General features: G+C 36.0%; 1 non-coding gene across 1 annotated transcript; it reads left to right on the top strand.

Annotated features, from left to right (window-relative positions):
* Nucleotides 1–21582: 21582 nt before the first annotated feature.
* LOC122114775 lies at nucleotides 21583–21693 on the top strand. Its single transcript, XR_006148642.1, has one exon. It is a non-coding gene; the product is annotated as a U6 spliceosomal RNA (small nuclear RNA).
* Nucleotides 21694–25575: the final 3882 nt, after the last annotated feature.

The raw sequence follows: 25575 nt of genomic DNA, 5'->3' as shown, positions 1-25575 counted from the left end.
ATATTCATACATGACTTATGATGTCATTTTAGTTTTATTGTGCATTTATTTGATGACTGATGATGCTTCTCTTGTGTTTATTTTTCACAACATGTATTTTGGTGGTTTATACTTGGTGTTCTTTTTAACATTGTTTTGAGAGTCCTATACAGAGTCTAGATTTGAGACATTCTTTAGCTACAGGATTTGCAAATATTTTATCTTTGACTATGGGTACCCTTCATCATAATCAACATCATCATCATCATCATCATCATCATCATCATCATCATCATCATCATCATCATCATCATCATCATCATCACTACTATTACTTTTGTACATGCATGTATGCTCCTGGGGCTTGAAATCATGGTCCCTGAGATTTCTTGCAATTTGTTAACAATTTACCATTTGAGTCATGCCCCACTTATAGCTTTTCCTGTTAATCAGAGGTAAGATTCTCAGGGAGTTTCTTTTGTGGGCTGCCTTCAAACAGCAATATGCAAATCACAGCCTCCCAAATAGCTAGGATGAGATACATGAGCCCCCAACTTCCAACTTCTATTCACTACTTGCATATGAGCTTTCACAGACCAAATTATTTTACACTTGTATTGAGTTCTGCTATATCAAGTTTTCCTTTCCTGTAATTTTAATGCCAAATTTAAGAGTGCTTAATCTCCAAAATTGTCGACATCTTTCTTTGCTTTACATTTACATCACTCTTTTTGTTTTATATGCCACATTTTAATCCTGCTTGAAGTTAACATTTGAATAAATTATGTTTAAGTCAATGTTCACTTTTTAATTCCCCCCAATATGGTCTACCTTATCACCACTTATTAAAGATAATTTAATTCCACTAATGTTTTCTTTTACCCCTTATTAAATATCCCTTGATAATATTTATATGGATCTAATTTGGTGCCCTACAGACCCATTGAGCTGTATAATCTTCCCTTACAAATATAAAAATTTTACACTTTCAGTTTTAATATTGGATAGAGAAATATATTCCAGTTTATTTTCTTTGTCAGTGAGCCAAAAATAGCTGGTCAGGTGTTTTTAGAAATTGTCATAAACTTATAAATGAAACTGTGAATCTGGGCAGTGTTGCTTAATGCTTATGATCCTAGCTCCATAGGAGGCTGAGATCTGAGGATTGTGGATCAAAGCCAGCTGAAACAGGAATGTCCATGTGACTCTTATGTCAAATTAACCACCAGAAAACCAGTAGTGACACAGTTGCTCAATGAGTAGAAAACTCACTTTAAACTGAAGAGCTGAGTGAGAGTGCCCAGTACCAGATTTCAAGCCCAATGGATGACCAAAACAAAGGGGAGGGGACAATTTATATCTTTTTTCAATTGTATCATCCAATCCACAAGAATGATATATCTCTATTTGTTTAGATTTTTGCTTTTATGTTCAGCATTGTATAATTTTCAATGACAGAGGGTGAACAACACTATAATACATTTTGACATGTGTGAAGATAGCACAAAGAAGTTCACAGAAAACAGTTGAAAAATAAGGGGCAATGGGAATGGAGAAAGTCAGAAACAAGTTAATCAGGCCTTTGATCAATATGTGAGTGTGTAAAATATTTCAATAAGATTGCCTTTTACAAATAATATACACCAATTAATAAATATCTTCCAAAGGCATTGATATTCATGTATGACATAAAGTATAAATACAGATTCTGTGGTGAAATGAACGATAGATGAGAAAATACATACTTATATTAATTGTGTAAATGAACTAAGAAATTTGGTCAACATCCTGAGGGCTCATGCCTCAAAGGAATAGAAAGTTATTGGTATCTAAGATAGTAGTAAAATGTTATACTTGAAACAATTTAATTTATAAAATCTGCTTTTTATCCCAAAATAAACAGCATGTAATTAACCGTTTAGTAAATGCAAGTTTGCAATTTTCACTTATCTGCATGTTCTCCATGCATGAATGAAACCAACAAATGAAGGGTCAGAAATAACCAGGTGAATCTGTTTGCATATGTAGTAAATATGTACACAAATGTTTTTCTCATTTTTTATGCATCATCAAATATCTATTTGCAAACAATTTACATTTAATTCTAACTATTCAAAAAATTGATGTAACCAAAGGATGTCAATATATTTAAAAAGTGAGTACTAGTATTTATAGTGCTATTAATATTACAGTTTTCATGTTATATTAATTATAATAAATTTTATTATGTATTTTATCAGAGAAATTATCATCCTCTGATTGTGATGTCTGTGGGAGTCCTAATAACAGACCGGAATTAAAATCAAAGGACATCTAAATTTGTTGGCTCAAATGAATATTTCTGACAGCAAATAACTCATCGGAGATTATTCAAACACATCAGAAGGGCCTTAGAAAGGCTGTACCACATATAAATGATTACCTATGATGTGATTCAAGAACCACTAAGCAATCATACTTCACTTTGCCATCACTATAATTACTCCCATTGTAAGAAGAATCATTCACATAATTCACATGATATAAACTTGTCCTTAACTTATTATCTTCTATGAAATAATGTCCAAATGACGCACCACACTGAGTTAAAGAAAAAGTGGCAAAGTGTATTGGACGATGTAACTCCTTCCGGATACACATGTTGAAAATCTATTCTCTTGTTTGGTGACATTAGAATCATCCTTTCAGAGATGACCCTGCAATAATGATCTTGATAAAAGAAGCCCAATATAATTACTCTGCCATGTAAAAGTCCAGCAAATAAATTTTAATGAACCAGAAAGCAGGCCCCATAAATCAAGGAATTGCTTTGAATAACCATTTTTATAATCAATATTCAACCTTCTGGAGTATGGATAATATACTCCTGATTTTTTAAGTCACTTTGAAATATTCTCTTATAACAGCCCAATGGCTGACATGAAGCAAAGTAGTTTTGATTCTAATTTCACAAATTCTGATAAAAAAAATTCATAATATGTAATTATTTGAATTTTTTCTCCAAACTACCAGGTTAAAAATAGTTTTAAATGTGAATTTAATTGAGGTTCAATTCTCTATTCAACTATCATAATTTTTGAATACTTTTATCTTTAATTATTTGTACAAAGGAGTTGCCATTCTCTGAAATAATTTATGCATACAGTGCATCTTGACCAATATCACCCCTTTTTACATTCTCATCCACATCTCCCAATCAACCCCAATCCTTATGTATCCCAATATTATGTTATGGAATTACTTGCCATTTAACAAAGCAGTTTATGTGTACAGTGCACTTAGAATTGTGTTACCATTTCAAAATCTTCACTCCATTTCACACTACCCTTTCCTTTGTGTATTCCAATTCTGGGAACTATACAAGGGATTCTTGCCTGTATTCTATCATTTTTCCCTTCAATTTCCTACCCCTCTCACTTTTCCCCCACTTTCCTCTCCTGTACACATTTACTGGTATTTAATTTGTTGGGCTTTGACTTAGTCTAAGAGAATTATTGTATTTTCACTCTCCATGGACTCTGACACTTCAGATAATTCATTTGTACATCCTTGCATACCATTCAGTATGTTTACTTTTACATTTATAGGCAATTTCTCTGTACCACAAATGAGGAAAATCATGTAACCTAAGTTTCTCTGGGTCTAGTTTATTTCACTTAACATTAATATTTTGTCTTTCACTTTCGTTAAGAATGGGGAATTATTATTCTTTCTGATGGATGAACAGAAGTGCATTATGAATGTATAGCTGTATGTTTGTATGTATATATATATATATATATATGTATATAAACACATACACACTTGTAAACAGGATTCAATAAAATAAAATATGTATAAATTTATATACATATATATATATATATATAAATTCTTGATCCCTTTTTACAATGAGAGGCATGTGGGTTGATTCCATATTTTGGCTACAGAAAATAATGCAACAATTAACTTGATTGTGCTGGCAGCTTCAGTGTGGCTTTATTTCTACTCTATTGGATAAATGCCTGTAAATGTAATTGCTGGATCATAAGTAGCTCTCTATTCAGTTTTGTGAGCAACTTCCATGGTGTTTCCCAAACTGCTTGAAGAATATTACATTCCTACCAACAGTTTAATAGAGTTTCCTTTGGTCGACATCTCTTGATAGAGATCTCAGTATCTGTAATTGTTCATTTTTTCAAAAGACATTGTAACAGGGGTGAGATGAATCTCAGTGTTGTTTGGATTTGCATTTCTTTTATGGAGAGAGATATGTCTATTTGTCAGTTTTCTTCTGAGAAGTTTCTCTTTAAGTGTTTATCCCATATATTAACTGGGTTCTTGTATATTTTAGGGTTTATTTTCGTTGGGTTTAATTTTTTATCTTTAAATATGGGTTATGTTTGAAAGCCCTTGTCTGATGCTTAGGTAGTAATAATCTTCTTCCAGGTGCCTCAGTGGTAGAGCACTTGCCTAGCATGCATGAGGCCCTGGGTTCGATTCCTCAGCACCACATAAGCAAAAAGAAAAAAAAATATTCTTCTTCCATTCTGTTGTATTAGAATGTGCCTCTAATTCTACAAGTAAACACACTTGGAAGGTAAAGGAGAAACCATTACACTTGGACATGATAAATTATATAGGATTCTAAACATTTACATACTAAGATCTAAGGAGGATGCCCTTTGGAGAGGATCACAAAGGCTCAATAGCTATATCAATATTATCATATAAAATAATGTACATTCAAATGATCTCCAGGAAATGGATATGTAAGGTTTTATTTATTATTTTGCTTTTTCCCTTCTGCCTTCTGTTGCTGTTTTCTGTTTCTACACCTTAGGTCGTATATGTCAGTTTGGAAAGGGCAATAGGGAACACAGACATAGTGGGACAAAGAGTCAACAAATGCAGCAGTGCAACTCAATAGACACTACATTGAAAATGAACTATACAACTTGTGGGGGAGGGAGGTTGGAAGGGAAAAACTGGGAGAACATTAGGGAAGACGTGCCACTGTTCAAAAAGAAATGTGCTCATTATCTGACTTATGTAATTGTAACAATTCTATACATCAACTTTACAAATGAAAAATCGACTTCGTAAACAGGCCTCAGTAGCTAAACTAATATTGGATAAAATAGGTTTTAAGTTCAAGTGGTATGAAAGTAAAAAGAGACAAAGAAGGACATTAAATATTGATAAAGAGAACTATCCATCTGGAGATATAACAATTCTAAATATTAATGCCCTGAATCCTAGAGATCCCAAATTCATCAAACAAATGCGAATTGACATACATCCAAACACATTGTTGGTTGCTTGAACACATCATTCTTACCTCTGGACAGGCCATCCAGGTCAAAACTTAGCAAAAAACTTCAGAACTAAATAACTGCATTGACAAGCTATACCTAACAGATATCTACAGAATATTTTACCTAGCAGAGTCACAATATATATTTCTCTCAGCAGCCCATGGAATGTTGTCCAAAATAGATCATATCGTAGATCACAAGGAAAATATGTAAAATTCAAAAATAAAAATGAAGTTATTCCTTGTATCCTGTCAGACCACGATGGGACCAAATTAGATCTCAACATCAAAAGGCATCACAGAAAATTGCGAAACTCACAGAGACTGAATAACACATTGCGAAATCATCAATGAGTCACTGAAGAAATATGGAGGGAAGTTCCAGCATTTATGGAATTCAGTGCAAGTTAACACACAAAATTATACCTCCTCTGTGACACAACAACACAGGTAATACTCAGAGGAAAATTTATAGATTTGAGTATGTGAATTTCCCGTTCTTTTTGATATTTCAAATGGCTTGGAAGTAACATAAAAAATAATTCAAGTTGTTAAGAAAATTTAATTTAGAATAAGGAAACAAATAAGAGTCAACTCCATAGAATAACCTTTAGGAAAAAGTAATTTCACCTACATTTTGCATTTTATGACAGCATATTTTTGTTTGCTAATCAGAGAAACAAAAATATTTTTAAATATGATATGAAAAATGCATCATCATGAATGAATGAAATCAGGGAATAGATAGCTCAGGAGCTGGGTGGTTCTGTTAAATATTCTCCTTTTTTAATGATCAGGTGTTTTTGCATGTTTGGAACTATAAATGTATTTTATGTCTGGGCAAGAAAGTTTGATTATTAGATCATTGTCTGAGACCCAATATCAGGAACCTAACTCGAGTTAGAGTGGTAAATATATGTGTTTGTATGTGTGTGTGTGTGTGTGTGTGTGTGTGTGTGTGTGTGCGTTTGTGTGTGCGTGGGTACATGCCTGCAAGCATGTATTTAGAAGGAAGAATCTTCTTTCCATCACGATATATACTTAATTGTATTAGTTATACTACATTAATGACAGCAGATAAAGGTAATTAACATTTTATGCCATATGTTTATGTCCTATGATTGCATGAACAAACTAAAAAGTTATGTTTGAAGTATGAGCTTTATGAAAGGTCAGCTGAAAGTACAAACATTTGCAATCTTGAGAAAGATATCAATGAGAATGATTTTATTGTAGACCAATTTTAGACAACACTTGAAAGGATATGTAATCCAATAAGAAAATGCAATATTTATTTATCTTTCCTTAGCTACACTATTCTATAAATTCGTAGGAAAACCAGTTAAAGTTGTGGACTGATTCTAATGTAAATAATATACTGTGTTTATGTAGAGAATTTTATTTTGTTTTATTTTATTTTATTTGAAAACATACTGTACAGAGGGGTTACAATTACATGGGCAGGAAAATGCATACATTTCTTACCAAGCATTGCAGCCTCCTCCTTTGTTTACCCTTCAGCTCCCTTCCCAGCCTCCCCCCTCCCCCCCACCCAATCATACCCCCCCTCCCTCCCCCCCACCGACATTGTAAAGCTGGTTTTGACATGACATTTTGTACTTCTCATTGTTGCAACAGGTCCACCTGAATCCTTAAACGACTTGTTTGTCCCTGTCTCCTCCACATGTTATACTGACATCAAATATAGTGAAAGCGGGGGTTACACTGTGGGGGAGGGACATACAAAGCAACAAAGAAATAATATTATAAATGCGTTAGAAACACATGCATGAATGAAACAAAAACATTAAAATACATATTTGAGGGTTCGTTTTCCTAACATCGCATTCTCTGACTTTTTCCGCTTGACTCATACCTATACTAGATATTGCAAATAAGGGAAACCATGGGACCTATGTTTCTTTGGGCCTGGCTTACTTCACTTAATATAATTTTTTCCAAGCCTTTCCATTTCCTAACAAATGGGGCAATGTCATTCTTTCTGATGGAGGCATAGAATTCCATTGTGTATATATACCACATCTTCTTGATCCATTCATCTACTGAGGGGCATCTGGGTTGGTTCCATATCTTAGCTATGGTAAATAATGCTGCAATAAACATAGTTGTGCTGGTAGCTTTAGTGTGGCCTTGTTTGTGGTCATTTGGGTAAATGCCCAAAAGTGGGATTGCTGGGTCATTGGGGAGCTCTATATGGAGTCTTTTGAGGAACCTCCATACTGCTTTCCAAAGTGGTTGAACAAGTTTACATTCCCACCAACAATGAAGTAAGGTTCCTTTCTGTCCACATCCCCTCCAGCATCTGTTGTTGTTAGAGTTCTTGATTTTTGCTGTTCTAACTGGAGTGAGGTGATATCTCAATGTTGTTTTGATTTGCATTTCTTTTATGGCTAGGGATGTTGAACATTTCTTCATGTGTCTATTGGCCATCCTTCTTTCTTCTTCAGAGAAGCTTCTCTTTAGGTCTTTCGCCCACTTACTTATTGAGCAGTTGTTTCTTTGAGGATTTGTTGTTGGGTGGTTTAATTTTTTGAGTTCCAAGTATATTTTAGATATGAGACCCTTGTCCGTTGTATGGCTAGTAAAGATCTTCTCCCAATCCGTGGGCTTTCTATTGATCTTGCTAGCTATGTCATTTGCCCTGCAGAAGCTCTGCAACCTTATACAATCCCATTTGTCCAAACTTTCTATGATTTGTTGTGTTTCCGGGTCTCTATTCAGAAAATTTCGGCCTGAGCCGAGGAGACCCAGGGTTTCTCCTATTCCATCCTGTAATGTTTTCAGAGTGTCTGCTTTGAGTTCAAGGTCTTTGATCTATTTGGAGTTGATTCTGGTGCAGGGTGATATATAAGGATCTAGCTTTAGTTTTCTACATGTAGTTAACCAGTTTTGCCAGCACCATTTACTGAAGAGGCTGTCTGTCTTCCATTCTATTGTTTTAGCTCCCTTATCGAAGATTAGATGGCTATAGGTCTGTAGGTTCATTTCTGGGTTTTCAATTCTATTCCATTGGTCCTGAGGTCTGTTCTTATGCCAATACCAAGCTGTTTTGATTACTATGGCTTTATAGTAGAGTTTGAAATTTGGTATTGATATTCCTCCAGCAGTGTTCTTTCCGTTGAGGAGCGTTTTTGCTATTCGGGGTCTTCTATTGTTCCATATGAATTTTTGGATTGCCTCTTCTATTTCCTTGAAGAATGAGGGTGGAATTTTGATAAGTATTGCGTTGAATTTCTAGATAGCCTTGGGAAGTATTGCCATTTTCACAATGTTAATCTTTCCAATCCAGGAGCATGGGAGGTTTTGCCATTTTTTAAGTTCTGTGTTGATTTCCTTTTTCAAGATTTTAAAGTTTTCATCATAGAGGTCCTTCACTTCTTTAGTTAAGTTAATTCCTAGGTATTTTATTTTTTGTTGGGCTATTACAAATGGAGTTGCTTTCCTAATTTCAGCCACACTTTTCTCATTGTTGGCATACAGAAAAGCCATGGATTTTTGGGGGTTAATTTTATAACCTGCTACTTTGCCAAAGTTTTGAATCAGCTTGAGTAATTTGGGAGTGGAGTCTATGGGATTCTTTAAATACAAGATCATGTCATCTGCAAAGAGGGAGAGTTTGATTTCTTCTTTCCCTATTTGGTTCCCCTTTATGTCTGCATCTTGTCTTATGGCTGTAGCTAGGCATTCTAACACTAGATTGAAGAGAAGTGGAGAGAGTGTGCATCCTTGTCTTGTTCCTGAGTTAAGAGGAAATGGCTTTAGTTTTTCACCATTGAGTATAATGCTGGCTGTAGGTTTGTCATATACAGCCTTTATTGTACTGTGGAATGTTCCATGGATTCCTAATTTTTCCAAAACCTTCATCATAAAGGGGTGTTGGATCTTGTCGAATGCTTTTTCTGCATCTATTGAGATAACCTTGTGGTTCTTATTCTTGCACCTGTTGATGTGATGAATAATATTAATTGACTTGCGTATATTGAACCAGCTTTGCATGCCTGAAATGAATCCTGTTTGATCGTGGTGTATGATTTTTTGGATGAATTGTTGAAGTCGGTTGGCCAAAATTTTGTTGAGAAGTTTTGCATCAATGTTCATCAAAGAAATGGGTCTATAGTTCTCTTTCTTTGATGAGTCCCTGCCTGGTTTTGGGATGAGGGTTATGATGGCTTCATAGAATGTGTTCGGTAGTAAGCTTTCTCTTTCAATTTCATTGAAGAGTTGGAGGAGAATTGGTGTGAGCTCTGCTTTGAAGGCCTTGTAAAATTCCGCTGTAAAACTATCTGGTCCTGGACTTTTCTTAGCTGGGAGGTCTCTTATTGCTGTTTCTATTTCAATGCTTGATATGGGCCTGTTAAGATAGTTTAACTCGTCTTGGTTTAGTTTTGGCATGTCAATATTTGCTAGGAAGAGGTCCATTTCTGTCAAGTTCTCAAACTTATTAGCATACAGTTTTGAGAAGTATTTCCTTATAATGTTCTGAATCTTGGTTGTTTCCGTGGTGATGTTTCCATTCTCATCTCTGAGTTTATTAATTTGGGTGTGTTCTCTTCTTTTTCTGATAAGATTTGCTAAGGGTCTGTCAATTTTGTTAAGTTTTTCGAAGAACCAACTCTTTGTTTTGTTGATTCTTTCTATAGTTTTTTTGGATTCTAATTCATTTAATTCTGATTTAATTTTGATTATTTCTTTCCGTCTACTGGATTGGGGTTTATCTTGCTGCTCTTTTTCAAGAAGGTTTAGATGCGTCATTAAATTGCTAGTTTCAGATCTCTCCAATTTGTTGATGTAGGAGCTCAGAGCTATAAACTTGCCTCTGAGTACTGCCTTTGCTGTGTCCCAGAGGAGCTGGTAATTTGTGTGTTCATTTTTGTTGAATAGCATGAACACTTGAATTTCCTTTCTAATCTCTTCCATGACCCACTCATGATTCAGCAGTGTGTTGTTCAGCCTCCATGTGATACCGGACTTTCTTTGGTGGCTTTTGGTGTTGACTTCTAATTTTATTCCCTTGTGGTCAGAGAGAATGCAAGGTATAACTTCAATGTTTCTGAATTTAGACAAGTTTGCTTTGTGGCCTAAAATGTGGTCTATTTTAGAAAACGTTCCATGTGCTGCTGAGAAAAACGTGTATTCTGATTCTGCTGGGTGAAAGGTTCGGTAAATGTCTGTTAAGTCTAGTTGATCTATGCAGCTGTTTAGATCTGTGGTTTCTCTGTTGAGTTTTTGCCGAGTTGATCTATCTAGTGGGGAGAGTGGTGTGTTAAAATCCCCAACTATTAATGTCTTTGGATCTATATGGGATTTGAGGGAAAGTAGTGTTTCTTTGATAAATTTGGGTGCTCCATTGTTTGGTGAATAGATATTTAGAATTGTAATATCCTCCTGAAGGAGAGATCCTTTAATTAGTATGTAGTGACCTTCTTTATCTCTTTTCACGAATTTTAATTTGAAGTCTATTTTATCTGATATTAGGATTGCAACTCCCGCCTGTTTATGCAGTCCGTTTGCTTGGTAGATTTTGTTCCAGCCTTTAACATTGAAAATGTGTGTTTTTATGGGCAAGATGTGACTCCTGCAGGCAGCAGATAGAAGGGTTTTGTTTTTTAATCCAACTAGACAGTCTATGTGGCTTAATTGGAGAGTTCAGTCCGTTAACATTAAGAGATAGGACTGAGAGGTATTTGGGAGTTCCTGCCATGTTATCTACCTTTTTGGGGGCTGCGAAAACTGGGTTCTTCCTATGGTTCTTGGATTCTCAGTTTGGGTGCAGTTTCTTGGCCTTTATTGCGGTCTTGTTGGTTTTCTATGTGTAGGACATCTTTAAGAACCTTTTGTAGGGCTGGTTTGGTGGAGATGTATTGTTTCAATTTTTCTTTGCTATGGAAGGTTTTTATTTGGCCTTCGGTTATGAAGGAGAGTTTAGCTGGGTACAGTATTCTTGTTTGATAGTTGTTTGTTTTTAGGGCATGGCATACATCGTTCCAGGCTCTTCTTGCTTTGATTGTCTCTGCTGAGAAATCTGAGGTGATTCTAATTGGTTTCCCTTTATAAGTGATTACCCTTTTCTCTCTGACAGCTTTAAGGATCTTTTCCTTGTTCTGAGTTGATCCTGTGTGGATTATAATGTGGCGGTGGGATGTCCTATTCTGGTCTGGTCTATTTGGGGTTCTAAAGGCTTCTTGTATCTGGACAGGCCTATCTTTTTGCATGTTTGGGAAGTTCTCTGCTAGGATCCTGTTAAACAAATTTCCTTGACCATTAACTTCTGTTTCTAGGTGCTCCTCTACACCCATTATCCTTAGATTAGGCCTTCTGATGGTGTCTTCCAGGTGTTGGATAGATCTACCATATTTCTTGGACTTGTCTTGGATGGTTGTATGTTCTTTCTCTATAATATCTAGGCTGTCTTCAATCCCTGAGATTCGATCTTCTGCATGGTCTAATCTGCTGTCAAGACTCTCTACTTTGTTTTTTATCTCTTTTCCTTCTAGTTGGTCAGCTTTGATGGCTTCAAGTTCTTTGTTGAAGCTCTGTTTTAGGTCTTGTATGAATTTCTTTACTTCCTTAATTTGGTGTTCAGAGTTTGTCCTCAAATCACTTAGTTGATTGGTTATGGTTTCTTTGGGCTCCCATTCCTTCTGTTGGGTTCCATTCAGCATTCCCTTTGTGGTCTCCCTGACTTCCTTCAGCTCTTTGTTAATGGATTCCATGAATGCCTTTAGTGATCTTTGTGTGTTCTCTACCTGGTCTCTCAATTCCTGTATTACTCTTTGATTAGCTTCCTCCCGTTCGTGGGATTCCTGCAGATCTCTTTGAGTGTTCTCAGCCTGCTCACACCATTCCTCCCTTTCTCTTTGAGTATTCTCAAGTTGTTCACTCAAATCCTGTATCAGTTTTTGAGTAGCTTCCTCACGCTTATGATATTCCTGTATAAACTTCTGGGATGCCTCCTCTCTCTCCCTGTCACGCTCATACAGAGTCCTTTGTACATTGTCAAACTTTTCATTTATCATGTTTGCCAGCAGTGTTTGTAGAGCTGTTTGGGAACTCTCCTCTGGATTATTCATTATCTGTTCTAACCCCTGATTATCAAGATTGGGAATTGAGATACCCGAATTTGCCATTTTTCTTGTGTTTTTCCGGCTTACTCTGCCCATTTGAGATGAAGATAGCACCAGTTTTGTGCTAGAACACTATCTTAAGGCAACCATCAACCAAAGTTTGCATTTGTACAGTCAATAGTCTACAGATACAATCTAGTTCAACAGATACATCTATTCGACATCAAACAACTATATGTTAAAGGACTTCGAACCGCAGAGAAGAATTTGGAAAACCAGAAATTATTAGGGTTAGGGAGAGATGTGGGTAAAAAATAGGAATAGATTGGTGTGGGGAGGCACAGGGAGAGTTAACTATGTCCTAATCACAGTGCAGGAAATAGGTTGGGTAGGATGCAAGTAGAGAGAGAGAGAGAAAGAAGAAAGGGAAAGGGGAATGAAAAGAGACCAGAAAAAAAAATAGAAACGTAAAAATTAATGTTATTTTAGAGATTAAAAGACCATCTATTTATAGAGGAATATGAATATATTGAGAGAAAGGGAGGGACATAGAGGAGATGTGGAAAACTTTAAAAAAATGCTTAATATATTATATAGGTATAAAGAGGTAGTACTGCTATTAATGAATTTAAGTCTCAGAGGTTTTGAATTGAGTAATAAGTTTGTGGGTTAAGTGTGTACACAATGGGGGGTAGGGTCTACAGGTTAACTATGGGTTTATCTGAGGATGTGCAGGACAAGAGTTAAGTCACATAAAGAAGAACAAAGAGGAAAAGATGGAAAGGATAGGAAAGTGAGAAGAAAAGATCAGAAGTTCAGTAGAGCTACACAAAAAACAAAAAGATAATTAAGAATGAAAGAAAAAGATAAAGAAGACAATAAAAGAAAGGAAAACACACATTCACGTATTCCAAAAATAAAAATTATAAGAGGAGAAAAGAAAAAAAAAAAAGTTAATGGAAAACAATTATTTTTTCAGAAGAGGCAAAAATTAAAGATTAATAAAAGTTTTAGAAAAGCAAAAAATTTTTTTTATATATATAAGGTAACAAAAAACGAAGAAAAAAAAACAAAACAAAAAAAAAAAGAAAAGAAGAAGAAGAAAAAAAAAAAGTTCTTTGATTTTTTTTTTGGGGGGGGGGGATGGGTGGGAAGAGTCCTGTATCTCCCTTTTGTCTGTAACCAGAGTGTGGTTGGAGTCTCTGGTCAGCTTGAGGTCCTGTGGCTTGATTGGTTTCTTAAGTCAGTTTGTTGGAACAGGCAGAAAAATGCTCTGCTTTACCCAAGATTTTGAGATTCCCCCTCCCAGGTTAGTTTACTGGGAGGGTGATCTGCTTTGAGAATCACAAAAGAGGGCGATGCAGTGATGAGGCTAGGTTCTGGGTAGAGTTGAGGCCTTTCAACAAACAGTAGCTTTTCCCTGGGGCTATTTTGTGAAAAAAAATCACAGCACCCAGCCTGGAGCCATTCTCAGGGTTTCTGTTTTTCAATTGATTGTGGTGGCTGCTAGAGGGACGGGCAGCCTCTGGCTCTGGTTACCCAGTGAGGAGAGCCACTCCAATGGCTGGCGCCTGAGCTGGGTGACTTTTCCCTGGATGGAACTGAGTCTGTGAGGTCACTTCGCCGTTAAGTTCTTGTGACCTGCTAAATGACTGGTTTTATTCCAAGGCCTGAGCTGGAGCTAGCAGCTCCTCCGAGCTTTGTCGGTATCCAAGATGGAGATCACCGGTGCTGGGGTGGGGGAGGGGTGGCCTTCCCTCCTCTGCTCCCTGGGAAGGAGTGAGGAAGTGGGGCTACTCACGCCGAGTCTTGGATCCTGGGTCGTCTCTGGTCTGCAAAGTGCAGGATGAAGTTGTCCGCTCCTTGTCGGTTCTTGCTGGTGTTGAGTAGAATCCGCTCGCCTGCTGCGTCTGGCTCCTTCGTCCCGGACTCTCTGTGTGAGCGCTCAGGTATGGCCGCGGCTGCGGTCGCCGCTGCGACCCTGCCGCCGCCGCAGCAGCTGCTGGCAGACGCTCAGATGTGTCTGCTTGGCTTCCCCTATCTTGGCTAACTCTCTGTCCTGTGATGGCACACTTGGTGTGATTCTCTGGCTTGGGACTGTTCACTGGAACTCTGAAACTGTTTTCTATGCAAGAGCTTGTTCAGATTCCAGCTTCTCCTCTGCCATCTTCCCGGAACCCTATGTAGAGAATTTGAGTATCCAAAATTTTAATATGCCTGTGGTCCTAAAACCAATACCTTACTGATATTGAGTGATAAATAGAACTTCAGATAAGTACAGAAGTTTTCCTTGTATCTTTTTAATATATATTTTTATTGTAAAGATACAATACAGAGGGATCACAGTTACATAATTAAGGAAATGAGTCCATTTCTTATTGAATATTTTTAAGCCCTCCTTTGTTTTTCCCCTCCCACCCCTTCTCTTTACATCTCCCCAACCCCTCCTCCACCCTCCCTCTGATAGTGTGTCTTGTCAATATCATTGTTACAATGGGTCAATCTGTATCTTTTCCATTTATTTAAATGAAGAAATAATGGTTTGATTTAATCTGATTCTACTTGTGTAGACAGAAATAAAATCACTCGCCAAGTTCAAAAGCACATAAATAAAACGCACATCATTTTTTGTCAATTGCTTTAATTGTTTTCTACATATTTTTGACAGGTTACAAATTATTTTCAAATTTTAATACATTAAAAATACTTACTTTTTTTCTTATTTTCTTGGTCAGGAAATCAGCAAGACCTCAGTCAACATTTCTCACATAGGACTTTTCACATGCGTTGGTTAAATGTTGGCCTGAGCTCCAGTCTTCTGAGGACTCACTCATGTGCTTAGGAAATGATGCTAGCTGTTGGAAACGAGGTCAAGGAAGGATGCCATTTAAAGCCTTATAACTTTATTCTATACAAGGATATTCTCCTGCTGCTTTGGTTGTTCAGAGTGTCTACAAGAGCAAGCATTCCATGCGAATCAGGGAGTCAGCATATGACCTTTACTTACTGAGATTTCTGATTGACTTGCTATCACTTGTACTGAATTTTGCAAGTCAATTTGTCAAAACCTACCAGTTTTAAGAGATAAGAGGAGTGGTAAAAGAACTCTTAGAGACAAATACATCTTCAACATATTTTGTTCTAAGCATTCCATCTAAGGCATATTCAGCAAGTAGTGAAATTTGTGTTGGCTGTGACTATGTGTCTTTCTCCAGGTGTGCATGTATTCATGTGTAAATGTATGTGTGTATTTGTGTATATAGTAGCATAAATATGTACATATATAATGGCATATACATATATATATATGCATATACAAATATATATATATATATATAGTGCATATATATGAAATGTTCAGTGACTTAATCTCTAGTTCCCAGCACCTTGCCATTCTCACAAAGTGTTCATGATAAACTACTATGAGAATCTGTGCTCTATGATGGGCATCCTTTGTAGTTACTTCCCCCATTACCTTGTTCTTCATCCCTGTGAACAACTTCGGTCTAATTTCCATAGGATAGATTTGTTTTCATTACATGTATTTCCTTACTGATAATAAAATAAAAATGATGTTTTTAAAAGAAAAAGGACATTTAGGTCACAGGTTAAAAGTATCTTATCTGTCCCAATGATTCCTATGAGATAAAATATAATATTTTATATAAAATATATAAAATTTATAATAGTAGTAAAAGTGAAAGGGAATTCTTGTCATTTAGAATGGCAAAGAATAATATCACATCACTGTTACAACTCTCGAAGAATGCAAGGATAACTGATGGTCCCTATCATGTTCCCCCAAAACCAGTGGATCCTGAAGTACAATAGTAGACAAGCAGAAATTCTAAGTAGAAGACATGGAGCCAGAAAGAGAAAGAGAATGAATGAGAAAGAAAAAAAAGACAGAAAAATATCATAATACTGAAAGTGCATAACAGATAAGCAAGAGTTGTATGAGAATATTCATACTGCTATCTTTAGACCCTAAATGTACATTTGTCGGTATCTGATGTATGATAACACATCAACATAAAATGTAAAGTGATTTTGATAAAAAATAAAAATGACTAAGAAGAAATTATAAATGCAAAAACAATCTGCACAGAAGCAAACTCTCAGAGATATTTCATGACTTTGAAAAGGATAAAGTGGCCGTAGTTAATATAAATTTCGAAGTATGACAATTCACAAAAATATAAAAAGAGCTGGGTGCCTGTGGCTCCTGCCTGAAATTCTAGCTACTCAGGAGGCTGAGATTTGAGGATCGTGGTTCAAAGCCAGCCCAGGCAGGAAAGTCCATGAGATTCTCATCTCCAATAAACCACTAGAAAACTGAAAGTGGCTCTGTGGCTCAAGCGGTAGAGGGGTCGCCTTGAGCTGAAGATCATAAGGACAGTGCCCAAGCCAATAGTTCAAGCACCATATCAGACTATAGATAGATAGATAGATATAGATATATATTCATATTCATATATTTCATTTTATAACACAAAGCAGAAAGCAAATAATTTTTAGATTATTTTTTAAAACACAGTCTCTCAGGATCTGGGAAGGTTGCTCAGTGGGAGATTACTTATCTTGCATGCATGAGGTTCTGGGTTTAATTCCTCAGCACCACATAAGTAGAAAAAGATGAAAGTGGCGCTGTGGCTCAGGTGATAGCAGTAGCCTTGAGCTGAGGAAGAGTACCCAGGCCCCGGAGTTCAACCCCAATGATCAACAAAATCAAAATATAAAACAAAACAAAACACAGTCTCTCACATTTGTGGCTTCAACTCTGTAATACTGCTGCTTCAGCCTAGGGCTAAGATTTTAGGTGTGGACATTTATCAATACTCCTGATTCACACTTTACTTGAGGATTTTTTAATACATATTTTGTTCTTAATTTTCCTCTTTATAAATTCACATGCATCTATAAAAAATGGTTTTGCCAACCCAGTAACCCTCTCAAAGTATCTCCTGATGACGACTTACAAAAAGTTGTATTATGTTACAACAAGGGAAACAATGCTACAAATAAAGAAAGCCAATAATTAAATATTAATGATTAATAAAATAAAAAAAACAAAACAATTACCAGTGTTTTCAGTATTTGATGGTGTACTACATATTAGGTTTTACTATTTTCTCATATTCCTGTATATTTAAAACTGGCTAAGATTATGATGTTCAACAAGAGTTTTATAGGCTATGTGTAGTCTTTAATGTTACCCACTAAGATGACTATTTATGACTCATCTCATGATTTTTATATGGCTTATATCATCATTTGTTCCTTGCTAAAATATAAAGTAAGGAATCCCTAAAGTTTTAACATAAACTGTGTAGTTAACTAAGTCTTAACTCTTCACTCGACTTCTTTACACAAAGACTTTGCAACTTCTCATTAGTAAAGTTTCTGAAAATTAACATACTTAGTAGTATGTCTGCTACCATCAATCTTAAATACTTTATAGAAAAGTTTTATGACCTGCCAAACAGTCCTAATTATGGCATATATAAGCAAATTCCCAAAATTAAATATATTTAAATTTTTTAACAAACCTTACCACTTGCTGCAGTGTCCATTAAGACAGGTGCTTGTATAGAATAATTGAATTTCTCCTCCTACACATCTCTTGAACAACAAATATCTGGACTTATTTTGTTTTTGTCATGTCAATCTTGCCTTTATTCTTACATGGTTCTAAAATATCACGACTTACTTTTTGATTAATTGTCTAGTTTCAGAAAATCATACTTTCTCTCAAATCTCACATATATCCAAAGGCATTAATTGTTCAGGACTTTATCACACTAGATAGATCAACTCAGCAAAAACTCAACAGAGAAACTGCAGACCTTAACAATTGCATAGATCAACTAGATTTAACAGAAATCTACCGAATATTTCACCCAGCAGCATCAGCATACAAGTTCTTCCCAAGAGCACATAGAACATTTTCCAAAATAGAACACATTTTAGGTCACAAACCAAACTTGTAAAGAAACATTGAAATATTGAAGTTATACCTTGCATTCTCCAAGATGACAAGGAAAAAATTGAACTCAACACCTAAAGCCACCAAAGAAATTCCTGTAACAAGTGGAGGCTGAATAACACACTGTTGATCCACCAGTGGGTCATGGAAGAGGTTAGAAATGAAATTCAAGTGTTTATGATATTCAACAAAAATGAACACACAAACTCCCAGCTCCTCTGGGAGAGAGCAAAGGCAGTACTCAGAGACAAGTTTATAGATTTGAGTTCCTACATCAACTAACTGTAGAGATCTAAAACCAATAATTTAATGAGACATCAAGCATCCTTGAAAAAGAGCAGCATGATAAACTCCAATCCAGGAGATGGAAATAAATAATCAGAATTACATGAATTAAAATCCAATAACAACATAGAACAAATAAAAAAACAAAGAGTTGTTTCTTCGAAAAAATTAACAAAATTGAGAGACGGTTAGCAAATCTTATTAGAAAAACAAGAGAACACGCCCAAATAAACTCAGAGAAGAGAATGGAAACATCACCACAGAAACAAACACGATTCATATCATTATAAGGAAATACTTCTCAAAACTTTATGCTAATAAGTTTGAAAACTTGGCAGAAATAGGCCTTTTCCAAGCAAATATGGACATGCAGAAACTGAAACAAGATGAGTCATGCCATCTTAACAGGCCCATATCAAGCCTTGAAATAAAAACAGCCATAAGAGACCTCCCATCTAAGAAAAGCCCAGGACCAGATGGCTTTAGAGCAGAATTCTACAAGGCCTTCAAAGCAGAGCTCACACCAATACTCCTCCAACTCTTCAATGAAATAGAAAGAGAAAGTTCACTACCAAACTCATTCATTGAAGCCATAATCACCCTCATCCCAAAACCAGGAAAGGACTAATTAAAGAAAGAGAACTATAGACCCATTTCTTTGGTGAATATTGAGGCAAAACTTCTGAACAAAATGTTGGCAAATCGACTTCAGCAATTACTCCAATAAATTATACACCATGATCAAACAGGATTCAATTTCAGGGATGCAAAGCTGGTTCAATATTCACAAATCAATTAACATTATTCATCACATCAATAAGAACAAGGATAAGAACCATATGGTTATCTCAATAGATGCAGAAAAAGCATTTGACAAGATCCAACACCCCTTTATGATGAAGGTTCTGGAAAAATTAGGAATCCATGAAACATTCTTCAATACAATAAATGCTATATATGACAAACCTACAGCCACCATTATACTCAATGGTGAAAAACTAAAGCCAATTCCTTTAAAATCAGGAATAAGACAAGGATGTCCACTCTCTCAACTGCTCTTCAATCTAGTATTAGAATGCCTAGCTACAGCAATAATACAAGATGCTAACATAAATGGGATCCAAATAGGGAAAGAAGAAGTAAAACTCTCCATCTTTGCAGATGACATGATTTGTATTTAAAGAATCCCATAGACTCCACTCCCAAATTACTCAAGCTGATTCAAAACTTTGGCAAAGTAGCAGGGTATAAAATTAACCTTCAAAAATCAATGTATTTTTGTATGCCGACAATGAGAAAAGAGTGGCTTGAATAGCAAAGTAACTCCATTCACAATAGTCTCACAAAAAATGAAATATCTAAGAATTAACTTTACCAAAGAAGTGCAGGACCTCTATGATGAAAACTTAAAAAACCAGAAAAAAAGAAATCAAAACAGAACTTAGAAAGTGGCAAAAAACACCCATGCTCCGTGATTGGAAAGATCAACATCTTGAAAATGGCAATACTTCCCAAGGCTATCTATAAATTCAATGTGATACCTATTAATATTCAAAATTCATTCTTCAAGGAAATAGAACAGGCAATCCAAAAATTCAAACGGAACAATAAAAAACATGGAGTGGAAAAAAACGATATTTAACAGAAAGAACAGTGCTGGAGGAATATCAATATCAAATTCCAAAATCTACTACAAAGCCATAGTAAACAAAACAGCTTGGAACTGGCACAAGAACAAACCTCGGGACCAATGGAATAGAATTGAAAACCCAGAAATGTACCTACAGACCTTGCCATCTAATATTCGATAAGGAATCTAAAACATAGAATAGAAGAAAGACAGCCTCTTCAGTAAATGGTGCTGGCACATTTGGTTAACTACTTGTAGAAAACTAAAGCTAGATCCTTATATATCACCCTGCACAAGAATCAACTCCAAATGGAACAAACACCTCAGAGTTAAAACAGACAGTCTGAAAACATTACAAGATGCAATAGGAGAAAATCTAAGTCTCCTTGCACATCCCAAAATTTTCTTAATAGAGACTCAGAAACACAACAAATCAAAAAAAGTTGGACTTATTGGATTGCATGAAATTGCAGAGCTTCTGCATGGCAAAGGACATAGCTATCAAGATCAATAGAAAGCGCACGGATTCGGAGATCTTCATTAGCCATACAACGGACAAGGGTCTCATATCTAAAATATGCCCAGAACTCAAAAAACGATGTTTTCACAGCATTATTTACCATAGCTAAGATATAGAACCAACCCAGATGCCCTTCAGTGGATGAATGGATCAAGAAAATGTGGTATATATACACAATGGAATGCTTTGCTTTCATCAGAACGAATGACATTGTCCCATTTGTTAGGAAATGACAAGACTTGGAAAAAAATATGTTAAGTAAGCCAGGCCCAAAGAAACAGAGGTCCCATGGTTTCCCTTATTTGCAATAACTAGTATATGTCTGAGTCAAGCAGGATAGGTCAGATAAGCTGATGTTAGGGAAATATACCCAAAGATAAGTATTCAAATGATTTTTCTTTAATCCAATTGTTTCTAATATATTTATAAGATGATTTCTATGTTGCTTTGTATGTCCCTCCCCCACAGTTTAACGCCTGCTTTCACTGTATTTTACGTTGGTATAATTTTTGGAGGGGAAGGGAAAAAATATTTAAATTGGGATACAGTTGGACCCATTGCAACAATGAGATATACAAGTCGTTATGTCGTAAAACGAACTTTACAACATTGATGGGGGAGAGGATCAGGTGTCAGAGCTAGTGGGAGTTTGGGAAGGGAGAGGAAGGGGAAACAAAAAGGAGGCAACAATGCTTGATAAGAAAGGTCTTCATTATTTTGCCCACGTTATTGTAGCTCCTCTGTACAGTATTTTCACAATAAAAAGAAAGAAAATGAATTACACTTCATATATAAAAAATGTTCTGTGCTCAATTCAGCAGGAAATACACTAACATTGGAACAGAACAGAGAAGATTAGAATGGCCCCTGTGCAAGGATGACATGCAAATTTTTGAAGTGTTCCATATTTTTACAACAGGTGCTGGAGGGTATGTTGAGAGAAGGGAACCCTACCGAATCCTTGGTGGGAGTGTAAACTTGTTCAACCACTTTGGAAAGCAGTATGGAGGTTCCTCAAAAGGCTCCACATAAAGCCCCCCATGACCCAGCAATCCCACTTTTGGGCATTCACCCAAATGATCACAAACAAGACCACAATAAAACTAACAGCACAACTATGTTTACTGCACCATTATTTACGATAGCTAAGGTATGGAACCAATTCCGATTCCCCTCAATTGATGAATGGAGGAAGATAATGTGATAGATAGATAGATAGATAGATAGATAGATAGATAGATAGATAGATAGATAGATAGATAGATAGACAGACAGATAGATAGATGCATTCTATGCCTCCATCTGAAAGAATGACATCACTCAATTTGTTAGGAAATGGAAAGACTTAGAAAAAAACTTATTAAGTGAAGTAAGACAAGTCCAAAGAAACATAGGACCCCTGCTTTCCCTTATTTTCAGTTACTAATATATGTCTGGGATAAATAAAAAAGGTCAAAAGCTATGTGCATATGACTAGATAAGATGATGTTAAGGGAAATGTACTCCAAGATATTGACACAAGTGGTTTTTTTCTTTCGTGCTATTGTTTTTAATGGACTTACAATGTATGATGTGATTTTTTTTGTTTCTTTATATGTTCCTCCCCCACTTTATAACACCTGTTTTCACTGCATTTGAAGTTGATGCACCAATATCTTATATATATGCTTCTCTAATTTGGGTAGGGGAAAGGTAAAAACACAATGTTTAAATAGGGATACAGGTTGATCAATTGTAACAATGAGATGCACAAGACACTATGATGAAAAATGAAGTTTATATTTAGGCAGGGTGGGGGAGACGGGGAGGAGAGGCTACTTGTGGAGGTTAGAGAGAAAGGATCGTGGGGGGAAATAAAGAAGGAGGTAACAATGCTTTTTAGGAAATGTACTCATTACCTTTCTCATGTAAATGTGACCCCTGTGTACAGTATTTTTCCAATAAAAATGTATGAAAATGATCTGAGAAGGAAAAGTTTATTTTCCCCATATAATATCGTTAACAAAGAAATTAATGCAAAACACTGACATGAAAGTATTTTGCAAAAGTGTGTGTGTGTGTGTGTGTGTGTGTGTGTGTGTGTGTGTGTGTGTGTGTGTCTGTGCACGTCCGCGCACATGTGAGTACTCGTGCATTTGTGTTGGCATGCTCAGAGTTTGAACTCAGGACTTCAAGGTCTTGCTAGGCATTTCCTCTCTAGATTGATGATGTTCTATATAAGCTACATCACCATTCCTGGCTCTTTGGTAGTTCATTAAAAGTTCTGAAAAATAATCTTATGCATTTTTTTTTTGCTCTGATTGTCTTCCAACTGTTATCCACAGATCTGGCGCTCCTGAGTAGATATCCCAAGTAGACAGGATTACAGGTGTGGCCATCCAGCACAAGGCTTTAAAATTAATTTTAAAAGTAGAAAAATATTTACTTAACGGGAGCCTGTTTTATTATCTACTAATTTTAAAGCATTTTGTACTGATTGTATGTGAATTCATTTCGCTTCGGGATTCTTAAAAACTGTAAGTGATGATATATGATAGTTTTATTACTTTTTAAAAAGGAAACGAACTATGGAACAGAAGCAATTTGCCCCTCCTTGGACCACAATTTATGCGCTCAGTTCTGTGCATGATAAGCCAATGTCACCAAAACAATCTGGGTTGAAGACAAAATGTAACAGAAAAAAATAACTATGGGCATTGCTATGCTATTATTTCTTGGATAACATTAATATTGAATTGAGAGTGTAAGAGAATGGAGAGATTTTACTTATCATTTTGTATTGCTGAAAGACTGTTGGAAACTTTAACTCATTTCCTTCCTCACTGTGTGTTTTTGGGCCATACAATTCGTGCCTTTAATTACAATTTTTCCCAACATTAAAATGGTAATAACATTAGCATTAAAGCAAATTTTATCTTAAGAATTAAGAAATAAAACTTGTGAAATACTTAACATAAAATTCTATGAATGAGCTTTGAGTTTAGCCAGCAGTTTTTTAAAATACTAAATAGAACGCAATAAGTATTACAGAAACCATTACATGTAGTGAATAACCAGATGTAATGTTATCTATTTACCATGCTCTGCTTCGAAGGAAGCCAGATGGATAACTTCTCATGCTGCACATCAAGTTGATTATCTTATGTCTTGGTAGTTTAAAAATATCAGGGACAGAATCATGAAGTAATGTTGTAGATTGAGGTTAAGTCCATATAAAAAAGTACAAACCTGATAAAACATAAACATATCTCAGCAGTATATTGTTTTTACATCATTTAAGTTACATTGTAAAGATAGGGAAAATCTAGCAGAATGAATTTTCTTTTTGATATATTTTCATAGGTCCTAAGAAGGATGAACTCTTTCCTCACTCTTGTAGAGGCATCATCAGATGAGAGGAAATGCATTTTTTTTTAATTTAATTTTATTTTATTTGAGAACATACTGTACAGAGGGGTTACAATTACATGGGCAGGATAATGCATACATTTCTTACCAAGCATTGCAGCCTCCTCCTTTGTTTACCCTTGACCTCCCTTCCCAGCCTCCCCCCCTACCCCTCACCAAATCACACCCCCCTTCCCCCCCCCACACCGACATTGTAAAGCTGGTTTTGACATGACATTTTGTACTTCTCATTGTTGCAACAGGTCCACCTGAATCCTTAAACGACTTGTTTGTCCCCATCTCCTCCACATGTTATACTGACATCAAGTATGGTGAAAGCGGGGGTTACACTGTGGGGGAGGGACATACTAAGCAACAAAGAAATAATCTTATAAATGCGTTAGAAACACATGCCTGAAAGAAACAAAAACATTAAAATACATATATGAGGGTTCGTTTTCCTAACATCACATTCTCTGACTTTTTCCGCTTGACTCATACCTATACTAGATATTGCAAATAAGGGAAACCATGGGACCTATGTTTCTTTGGGCCTGGCTTACTTCACTTAATATAATTTTTTCCAAGCCTTTCCATTTCCTAACAAATGGGGAAATGTCATTCTTTCTGATGGAGGCATAGAATTCCATTGTGTATATATACCACATTTTCTTGATCCATTCATCTACTGAGAGGCATCGGGGTTGGTTCCATATCTTAGCTATGGTAAATAATGCTGCAATAAACATAGTTGTGCTGGTAGCTTTAGTGTGGTCTTTTTTGTTAACATTAGGGTAAATGCCCAAAAGTGGGATTGCTGGGTCATAGTGGAGTTCTATGTGAAGTCTTTTGAGGAACCTTCATACTGCTGTCCAACGTCGTTGAACAAGTTTACATTCCCACCAACAATGAAGTAAGGTTGTTTTCTGTCCACATCCCCTCCAGGATCTGTTTTTGTTAGAGTTCTTGATTTTTGCTGTTCTAACTGGAGTGAGGTGATACCTCAATGTTGTTTTGATTTGCATTTCTTTTATGGCTAGGGATGTTGAACATCTCTTCATGTGTCTATTGGCCATCCTTCTTTCTTCTTCAGAGAAGCTTCTCTTTAAGTCTTTCGCCCACTTACTTACTGGGCAGTTGTTTCTTTGAGGATTTGTTGTTGGGTGATTTAATTTTTTGAGTTCCAAGTATATTTTAGATATGAGACCCTTGTCCGTTGTATGGCTAGTAAAGATCTTCTCCCAATCCGTGGGCTTTCTATTGATCTTGCTAGCTATGTCCTTTGCCATGCAGAAGCTCTGCAACCTTATGCAATCCCATTTGTCCAAACTTTCTTTGATTTGTTGTGTTTCCGGGTCTCTATTCAGAAAATTTCGGCCTGAGCCAAGGAGACCTAGGGTTTCGCCT

This window comes from Dipodomys spectabilis, unplaced genomic scaffold (genome assembly GCF_019054845.1).
Source record: "Dipodomys spectabilis isolate Male_0828 unplaced genomic scaffold, ASM1905484v1 ptg000110l, whole genome shotgun sequence".
Taxonomy (NCBI): domain Eukaryota; kingdom Metazoa; phylum Chordata; class Mammalia; order Rodentia; family Heteromyidae; genus Dipodomys; species Dipodomys spectabilis.
Note: the sequence above shows the minus strand (reverse complement) of the source record. Positions and strands in the feature narration are given on the sequence as shown.